Source organism: Leucopleurus acutus (genome assembly GCF_964270905.1).
Source record: "Leucopleurus acutus genome assembly, chromosome: 2".
NCBI lineage: Eukaryota > Metazoa > Chordata > Mammalia > Artiodactyla > Delphinidae > Leucopleurus > Leucopleurus acutus.
Genome location: NC_139143.1, coordinates 154,913,373 through 154,923,821, shown reverse-complemented (window position 1 = coordinate 154,923,821; position 10,449 = coordinate 154,913,373). Strand labels below are relative to the sequence as shown.

Here is a 10,449-nt window from a genome sequence, read left to right as displayed (position 1 = left end):
TTGTCCAGCCCAGGTCCAGGCCCTAGGTTCTTTGTTCTAGCCACCCCCTATTTCTTTGGTATTGTCAGGAGACAAGACTCAGTTCCTGGGTGCTTGTGGAGGAGGGAGAGTAGTTCCAGGGCTTCCTATAACTATTGAATAAACAATTTGAGCTTAAAATTTTCCCTTTTTTAAATATTTAAAAATAAACAAATCAAACTCCATCCTGCACTGTACACAGCCCTTTTGACTCCCTGACATTGATTTGTGGAAAGAGAGGGGGTGTCAACGTTGGAAGGGCCTCCTCACTTTCTTTCCCCACTTTGGTTTGGCTCCTCCTACTGTGCTGTTGGGCTTGGAGGCTGCAGTGGCCCCAGGGCCCTGCTGAGGAGCTGCAGAGAAGTTCCCGTTGGACACTTAGCCTGGGGATACTTGAAAGATTTGGCTCAAGAAATCCCGAAGGTCAGCAGGAGGGGCATCTGGGGTAGCTGCTCACTGGTGCCTGGCATCCGTGAACCAAATGAGATGTGATAGGGGACTCTGTGGGTATCTGGGGAGATTCCCACATGCTGGCATCCAGCCCACTCTGTGATGTCATACACCTTTCCATCCATCAGCGCAAAGTAGGTAATCTTGAGGCCCAGCCTGCTTGACTCAGCCCCAAATTCTCCTTCCTCGGCAGGATGCAGCCTATTACACTCAGCACAGTGTCTGGCACTCTCAGGTTCCCGTTCCATTTCAAACCTCCTATGCTTTCCCTGGCGTCGGCTGCACATCATAGTATTCATTGCTTCTTTGAGGTCATCCTGCAGCTTGGACAGAAACTCATTCACTGACCGGCTCAGCTCATTCTCTGCCATTCGCCTCATCTCATATTCCTTCCATCTTTCAGGGTTGCTGACAATGTCCCAAGCTGCCTGCAAAACCTTGACGGCCTCCTCAGCCCGGGGATGATTATTTTTTGTCAGGAGGAACCATCACTGCCAGCTGCCTATAGGCCTTCTTCAGTTCAACATCCGAGGCTGTGGCTCCAACCCCTGACACATGAAAAGGCTTTAGCTCATCCTCAGGAACCCCAGCCATGGTCCACAGTCGAGCCACTTCCTCTTCAGGCTGGCAGTAGCAACCACTAGCTACAGGTGCATTCCCCTGCTTATTCCTCTCTTGACCCAAGGCCAACTCCAGCCAACCCCACTGAACTTTTCTTACCAGCTGCTGCCACGGCCTGCTATCTCTTGGCAGAATCAGGCACTGCTGCCAGGTGGGAGAAGCCAGCCAAGAGAAGAGCCAGGTGGCTTTACCCGTCCGGCCTAACCGGTCACTCAGTGCTACCAGAAACCTCCAGCCCAACTGTAGGCAGCCCAACAAAAGGGCCAGAGCTGGGAGCAGCAAAGCCCCCAGTAGCCTAAGAAAACGGGTGAACAGCCCTACCCCATAGCAAAACCCTTGGCTCAGAAATTGGAACATTACCTGGTCCCAGCCCCCCAGCCGCCCTGCCCAGACTCCCACCCAGACACAAAAATGGTCCAGATCACTGCCTTTCAGCTGCCTGCGTGCATGGATGAGATGGCCATAAGTTTCCATGTACTCCCCCACTAATACAAGCAGTTCGATCAGCCTCTAGAAACCTGCCTGTCCAAGCTGACACAGTTCCTCTGCCCCCCACAATTCCAGTCCTCTGTGCTAATCTGCCTGACTCCATTTCCGACCCAGCCGATGTAGACCAGGGGATCTGGGATCGCTGCGTCCACCCTCCCAAGTATCCTCCTTGGCTGGAACGCGGTGCCGTTATCTCCGGGGTGCAGGTTTCTTTCCACTGGGCACACGTGAAAAATCACTGGGAAACTTAAGAGGTTCCTCCTTATCATATTCCTCTTCCAACTCTTCATCTTCCCCCAAAGCGAAGAGCTGCGGTAACTCCTTCCTGGCAGAGGGCAAACTCCTCCCCGGCAGAGGGCCAGGAGCTACGAGAGCAGCTCCCCCAGCTCCGCCTCCTGTTCACCCTCTGCTTGGGACCCAAGATTTTTAAGTGCATTGACTCAGATGTCCTATCTCATGTATTAGGGTCCCATTCTTCCCAACTGGTACCCTGACTTTGTTGTGGCAATCCTGCTGAGGTTGAAAGTTTAATCTCCTCTGGAGCTTTGTTCTTCTTGGAATTAAGTTCTGGAGCTGATCTTCAGTCCTTTCTGCCCTTTGGCTGCAGCAGGGCAATCCCGGGAGAAGGATGCATCTTTGAGCCATTAGTAGCCAACACACCAGGGAGCTAGAGGAATGAATGCCTTGGTTCCGCAGGGGGCTCTTGAAGGTGAACAAGGACTTCTGCTGCAAGCCCTATGAATAAGTACTGAAAGAAATGCCCATTTTACAGCAGAGGAAACTGAGTCTCCGAAGCCGCAAAGTAACTTGCTCAAGGCTACACAGATAGCAAATAGTGCCCCATTATTTGAAACTGGTTTGTTCTGAATATTGAGCCAAGAATCTTAACCAACATGTTATATTTCATGAGTGTGTTTGCCAAATATCTCAGCTTCAAAAACCTGCTTAGTTACTTGGACAACCCTCAGTTAACTTTTGGATTACTTTCTGTGATAGGCAGAATAACAGCCCTTCCAAATATGCCTATGTTCTTATCCTTAGAACCTGTGTATATGTCACTTACATGACAGAAGGGACTTTGCAGATGTGATTAAGTTAAAGACTTTGAGATGGGGGAGATTTTCCTGTATTATTTGGATGGGTCCAAACTGAATCACATGGGTCCTTAAAGCAGAAAACCTTTCCAGGCTGTGGTCAGAGGGAGATGTGACTACAGAAGGGTCAGAGATCCAGTATTGCTGACTTTGGAGATGGTGGAAGGAGTCTGAACCAAGGAATGTGGATGGTCTCTAGAAGCTGGAAAAAACAATGAAATGGATTCTCCCCTCGAGCCTCCAGAAAGAAATGCAGCCTTGCTGACACCTTGACTTTAGCTCAGTGAGACCCATGTCAGACTTCTGGCCTACAGAACTGTAAGATAATAAATTAGTGCTATTTTAAGCTACTAAATTTGTGGCACTTTGTGGCAGCAGTAGAAAATGAATACACCGTCCTTTGAAATTATTCCTGCTTCCCTCCATTTGTGTAGCTGTAAGAGTTGCACAGTGTCAACTGAAAAAAAATTTTTTTATGGTGGTGCTGGTTGTACACCTTGGGAATATACTAAAAACCACTGACCTGTGCACCTTAAAATGGTGAATTTTGTAGTTTGTGAATTACGTCTCATTTTTTAAAGAAAATACATATGCTTCTTAACAGGGTTATCATTAGGGGACAGAGAGAAAGGGTACACAAAACCTTTATAAAACTACAACGTGCCATTTTTAGTGAGGATCAGATATATTAGTTGGGAGTTTCATTGTTGTTGTTTGTTTGTTTATGTTTTAGTGGAAAGTAACAGAAACCTAACCTGAGACTTTACTGATTCACATAACCAAATCACAGGATGCCATAGGCCTGGAACTAGAGATTCCAAGGGGGCCACGTTCTCTCCACCTCTCATCTTGGCTTTTCTTCTTTTTTAATTTAATTAACTAATTAATCAATTTTATTGAGGTATAGTTGATCTACAATATTATATAAGTTTCAGATGTACAGCATAGTGATTCACAATTTTTAAAGACTGTACTCCATTTATAGTTATTGTAAAATATTGGCTATAGTCCCTGTGCTGTACAATACATCCTTGCAGCTTATTTATTTGATACAAAGTAGTTTGTTCCTCTTAATCTCCTGCCCCAATCTCGTCCCTCCCCACTTCCCTCTCCTCATGATAACCACTAGTTTCTTCTCTATATATGTGAGTCTGGTTTTTTTTTGTTATATTCGCTAGTTGTGTTATTTTTTAGATTCCTTGTATAAGTGATAACATACAGTATTTGTCTTCATCTATCTGACTTATTTCACGAAGCATAATACCCTCCAGGTCCAACCACGTTGTTGCAAATGGCAAAATTTCATTTTTTAAAATGGTTGATTAGTATTCCATTGTGTAGATACATACCGCATCTTCTTTATCCATTCCTCTGTTGATGGACACTTAGGTTGCTTCCATATCTTGGCAATTGTAAGTAATGCTGCTATGAACATTGAGGTGCACGTATCTTTTCAAATTAGTGTTTTCATTTTCTTCAGATATATACCCAGGATTAGAATTGCTGGATCATATAGTAGTTCTATTTTTATTTTTTTGAGGAACTTCCATACTATTTTCCACAGTGGCTGCATCGAATTACATTCCCACCAACAGTGTGTGAGGGTTCCCTTTTCTCCACACCCTCACTGATACTTATTATTTGTGTTCTATTTGATGATAGTCATCCTGACAAGTGTGAGGTGATATCTCATTGTGGTTTTGATTTCATTCCTCTGATGATTAGTGATGTTGAGCATTTTTTCATGTGCCTGTTGGCCATCTGTATGTCTTCCTTGGAAAAATGTCTATTCAGGTCTTCTGCCCACTTTTTAATCAGGTTGTTTTTTTGATATTGAGTTGTATGAGCTGTTTATATATTTTGGATATTAACCTAGAAGTAGAATCAGATGTACACCTTGAAGCTGACTCTGTTTGTCCTATGAGAGTCCCTTGAGTTGTAGGGAGAATAGACATCCATTTTCTGGGACAACTCAGGGTGTAATAGGACCTTCTGTTTGTGGGATTTGGCAAAAACTGTGTCTCTGAGTCAAAGTTCTCTACACAGACAGGTACAGAGGGACACACACTCCTTCCTCAGCTGCATAATTGGAAGTGAGGGAGATTTGGGAGGACCAACAACGTGGTCCTGATAATCTCAGTGGCAGGGAAGGGCAGTGATTCCATTTAAATAAAATTACCTTATGCAAAGGGATGTTCTAGACTGGGCACCACATTCAACGTAAGCCCCTAGGAGTTTTTAGGGGAAGGAATGATTTTTGCCTTGGTTTGTGGCTCGTTCTAGTAGCTTTTTCTGGTGCAGTGCTTTGAGGCACAGTGGCTGAAATGGTAGAGGGTGTCGACTAAAAAGAATTGTGACATTAGCAATCTCCTAGGTGGGTAGCCCTGACTGAAGCTTGGGCAACATCAGTGGTACCTCAGCATCACTCCCAGGTGGCTTTACAGAGCAAAACCAGTTTCCAACAGTGCCACCTCATGGCAGTAAGAACAATGACAGTGGCCGGGCTAGTAGACTCCACTCTTGGTCTGGACTTGACTACCTACTTTGCGACCTCGAGTAAGTCCCTGGGGGCGGGGAGATGTGTGGAAAGAAAGGCCTCAAGAGGAAACTGGCTGAAACTCTGTGCCTGTTGGCATTCCTGATATGAAATGAATCCCTTGCTTTATCCTCTCTAATCTTCTACTGGCTGTGAATTTTCTGCTGGAATCTTCAGAGCCCATCCAATTGGGGAGGAGGTGAATTGCGAAGGAATCAGAAGGAAGGAACAGCAAAGGCAAAGGTCTGGAGGCATGGTGCTTTTAGGGAATGATGAGGTGAGTTGGCTGAGGGGGAAAAAGGGCCGTGGAAGATGGAGATGGAAGTAAGAGTAGGGGTATACCTTGCATGCCATCACAAGAAAGAAGACCTTTTCCAAAACCCATGGTGGTTTTGAAGCAAGACATGGACTTGGTCTAGGTCTGACCTACAACCATGGCAGCAGCCAGACTGCACAGATCAGATTTGAAATTTGTTTGTAAGGTAGAGTCAGCAGTTTGTGAGGCAGAACAGGAAGAGAAAGTATCTGTCAGACTTCAGAGAGGTCGCCATTCACCCCCTCAGGGACCAAAGTGTCAGTTTACCCCCGGGGTCCCCCACTAGGCTCATTAAGAAGTCTGAAAAAAAAAATTTAGGGCTTCCCTGGTGGCGCAGTGGTTGAGAGTCCGCCTGCCCCGATACAGGGGACACGGGTTCGTGCCCCGGTCCGGGAAGATCCCACATGCCGCGGAGCGGCTGGGCCCATGAGCCATGGCCGCTGAGCCTGCGCGTCCGGAGCCTGTGCTCCGCAACGGGAGAGGCCACAACAGTGAGAGGCCCGCGTACCGCAAAAAAAAAAAAAAAGAAGTCTGAGTGGGACCCCGTACAGAGCCTACGTTTCTTTAAAAATACCAAGCACAGTCGGGCTCAGGGGCGCAATGGATAGCGCATTGGACTTCTAAAAATACCAAGCACAGGTAGGAAGCATCCATTCTGAGGTGGGGTAGGGGGAGGACAAAGGCTTCCTGAGCTCCCAGAATAAGAACTGACTTAGGACTTCTACCCTGACTCTCAAAATACGGACTATGGAAGGGTCTTTGGAATGGGGGGTAAGGCATCTGTTCTACCCTGGAATCTGGGGGATCTGAATCTATCCTCATCACTACACCCCTACTTTCTGCACTGGGTCTTGATCCACACGCTGACCACGACTTCCTCATCTGGGCCCAGACATTAGTATCCCTTGTAGATCATCAGGTGTGTCTCTCTGACTTATATAAGTTAGCCCCTACCCCAGGCATTGCATTTTTTCTACCTCCTCAGCTCAGCTTCTTCAAGACTGACTGATCGTCTGACCTCCACTCTCTCCTTTCCTACATCCTCCTTCCTTGGCAACACATGCATGCCCTCCTACCAGTTCTAGAAAATCCTGGCCAGAAAGAGATGACACAAATGTGAAACAATACACATGCCAGTCCCTTTTGCAACGGCTGCTGAGAGCCCGAGCTGGGACCAGCAACCCAGATTTAGTCTCACTTGTACATCCCGCTCACCCTGGGAGCTCTCTGTGTTTCCGCATCCTTATCTGTGAAATGAACCTTATGTTGCCCTACCTTTCACAGAGCAGTCGGGAGAATCAAGCCAGGGAATATTTCTGAAAGTGACATATTTCTGTAAGCTCTTGTTATTTCCACTTCCTTGTGTTCCAGGTATGGATTCTTTTAAATTACAAGAGTCTAAAAGTCCATTTGTCTCTAAAGTAAGTCCCTTTTTCTGTAACAAAAAATAATTAGAGTCCTTTACCTAACCTTATTACTTAACTCATGTCTGCCCATTTGAGCATCTTTCTGTTTAAAGGTTTTGGCTGTGCTTTTCAGTTCCTTCGCAGCACATAAGGTAATTTCCAGCTTTCAGCTTCATTCTAGGGGCAAAGCCACCCCAGCATTTCCTCAATAGTGGTAGCTGTTGTAGCTGGTTCACTCAGAATTTTTGAAAATGTAGGGATGAAAGCATTGAAAAAGAGGTTTGAACCATGGTTCATTCATTCACTTAATAAACATTCACTTGGTGGGAAATATGTGGTAGATGGTAAACTGCATGACAGTGTCTTTGCATGTTTGTTTATTGATGGGATATGTTTGTTTAGTGTACATATTTTTTGTTTAATTTATGTTTGTTTAATGGCTGAATGACAAACCCCTTCCTTCACTTCCTTAGGTTTCCCCGGCCGGAGCCCTGGTTTCTCTGATAATCACAGTATATAAAAACACGTGTGCACTCACTGCTCCCGCACAGTGCTCAGTGCTGTGCATTTAATTCTCACAGTAACTGACTGTGGTGGGTGCTATTGTCATTGCCATGTTTTACAGTTGGGGAAACTGAGGCTTAGGTTGCCACTGGCTTAAGTACCACGTGAGTCCCGGAGTTATGTTCCATCCACAGAACGGCACATTGCAGGAAGCTGGTGAGCGGTTTGATCTGTAAGTAGATCTGACACAAAGCAGGATAATTTTTGGAGACATTAATCCTCATTTCCCTCTTTCCTGCTCCCATTTACTGGCTCGGTTATTTCTTGTCCTGGGGAAAGTTTAACGTAGGGAAGGCAGTGCAGAAAGACTGGTTTCTTCTCTTGCTTTGTTTTCTATTGGCTGAGATCCAGATGGTGTGCTCCCAACTCTGAGCAGAGTTTCAGGCAAAAGGGCTATAAAGTATCATTTTTGTTATGCACTTGATAGAGTGATTACTTTAGCAATTTTAATATTTCAAGAAATGACCTACTGATGCTGACATACTTGCATTTTTTTCCCCTCCAACCCAATTATTTCAAGTGGAGGAAAATCTATTGTAAAAAATATAAAGGTTGCAAAAAAACAAAAACTGAAGCGACCCATCAGAGCTATTACCAAACAATGAAGGCCTTGAATAAAATCATTAAAAATGAAATTGAAAAAATACTTCTGCAGATCTGCTGAGATCATTATCATAAATACAATATACATGCAAGTTTTGCAAAATAGGTTCTTCATTAATTTTATTTTGACAATTCCCATCTTTGTCTCTATGGTAGAATGTCTTTCTGCATATTAAAAATTAAAAGCCATTTAAGTAACACAATGGGATAGCCATGATTAATAGAGCTAGTGCTGTTGACCATGGAAGCTAAAGCAATTGAAAAAAATGGAAGTAGTAACACATTTATAATTTTGCTAATGTCACAGTACAAAGAAGAATATTTTAAGTTTAAAGTATTTTTAAAATTTTAAAATTTGCTTGTAAAGGCAATGTCTTTAGTCTTTGTCAAGTTTTTCCTTAAAGTTTAAGATTTCATATTTGTATATATAGTTTTTGTTTATCAAAATGAGTGCCATTTTATGAATAAAGTTATGTGGTATTTACTTATACAAAAATAAGCTCTCTGTTGTCCATAGAAAAGTTTGGATCCTGTTCTACAAGAATATAGGAACCTGGATATATTTTCTAATTCTGAATAAGGCTCAGAGTTCATTGTAATTGGAGTAGGTAACTGTGCTCTAAGTTTCAGGAATTTAAGTAATTTAAGGAAATGTGAATAGTGGTCATGTGGAAAAATACTTAGATGATTTGAATTTGGTAATATTGAATACTTCAAGATGTATAATTCAGGCTGATTTTCCTTTTCGTTTCTTACCAGGGTAAAATATTATTATTTAGTCAATAATGAACACAGGTTGATATTCGAAAATATTGGCCCATTTATGGCTCACTGTATGTGTCTGTGTAATGAGAAGAACTGGCAGGGGAGGGGTCTTATGATACCTTGGAGGCACCATGTGATACAGAGGACAGATCAAGGTTATGTGACTTAGCTTCTCTAGCCTTCAATGTGCTCATCTGTTAAGTGGGGATGGTAAGTAAGGCCTACCTAGAAGAATGGAGACAGTGCATGCAAAGTGCCTGGCATGTAGTATGGGTTCAATATTATTTTGATTTTATTATTATTCCGGATGAGAGTCTATCTTAGCATAGGCTGTTATGCCCTATAGTTACGTTACTTATGTGATAGCTCAAATAAAATTATTATTTTTTGAATTGCACCCAATTCAAACAAATGTGAAGGATTGCTGAAGGCATTTGTTTAACTTACTGTTGAGAATAGTAATTTATTTAACTCGATATTATGCAAGTATACTTTTGATCAGATGACTTCACTGTCCTCTTAAATTCAAGTATTTTGAATTTAAAATAGTTTTGAAACTATTTTTAAAATAGAAGATAAGAGACTAGCTCTTGAAATTGTAAAATTGAGTGATATGCATATAATTCAAAACTATGATCTGGAGACTTTTTTATGGGATTTTTAGGAGACTTACATTTTGTGCTCTTCTCTGTTGTGGTTTGAAATACCACAAAATGTGAAACTTTGCATCTACCCCTAACCTTTCTTTCTTCCTTCTAGCTCAAGACTAGTGATTGCACCAAGGATCCCAACCCCTTTCCTAAGAACCAGGGTAGCAGGGAGACCTTAACTTCCACTCTCAAATCCCTAACTAGGTAACATCCTGATTTTCTCTTTCTCAGAGCCAAACTTTTCAGGGTGGTTAATACTTTCTCCATAGTCTCGACAAGTTGCCATCATGTTCACTGCTCAACCCACTTTATTCTGGCTTCTATATCTATCATTTCAACAACTCTTCTAACAGTTACCACTGACTTCCATGACACTAATTCCAAGAAACACATTTTATACTTGGTCGTTGTTGTCTCAGGAGCGCTTGACATCCGTCTTTCTTTTCACGTGTTTCGACACTCCTTGTAGGCCATAACCCTTGGTGCTCCTGGTTTCCCTCATACCTCTCTACTGGCTCCTTTTCCATCTCTGGAGCCTCATACTTCTCTACCCAGTTTTTAAAATATTGGAATTACTCAAGGTAACAGAGCAACACGATTAGACACATTCATTCAAAAGTCTCCCCGATTCACTGGTTGTGCCATTCAAAGGGACTGGGGAGAATAGTGCAACTGCTGTGTCATACAGGTGATGAGGAAAGGAGAAAGGACCTTGAAATTCTCAGTCTGGTGATAAGGGGCTTAGGGCAAGCCCCTTTCCTTTTTTCGGATTTAATTTCCTTATTCGGAAGACAGGACAAGGTCTAGATAATCCATGTACGTCCTTCCAGTTGTAGCATTTATCCATTATGCTGTATCTCTTTGCTTACCAATCTGTCCCCTCCACCAGATTGTGAGCTGTCCCAGGGAAAGGCCTCCCTTTATTCACCTTTGTATC

General features: G+C 43.3%; 1 pseudogene across 1 annotated transcript; it reads right to left on the bottom strand.

The window, feature by feature from the left end:
* Nucleotides 1-264: 264 nt before the first annotated feature.
* Nucleotides 265-6,730, bottom strand: LOC309974735 (dnaJ homolog subfamily C member 14-like; annotated as a pseudogene). Its single transcript has 2 exons — nt 6,723-6,730; nt 265-1,903 (listed from the first exon to the last, which is right to left on the bottom strand). The product of its transcript is annotated as a dnaJ homolog subfamily C member 14-like (transcript).
* Nucleotides 6,731-10,449: the final 3,719 nt, after the last annotated feature.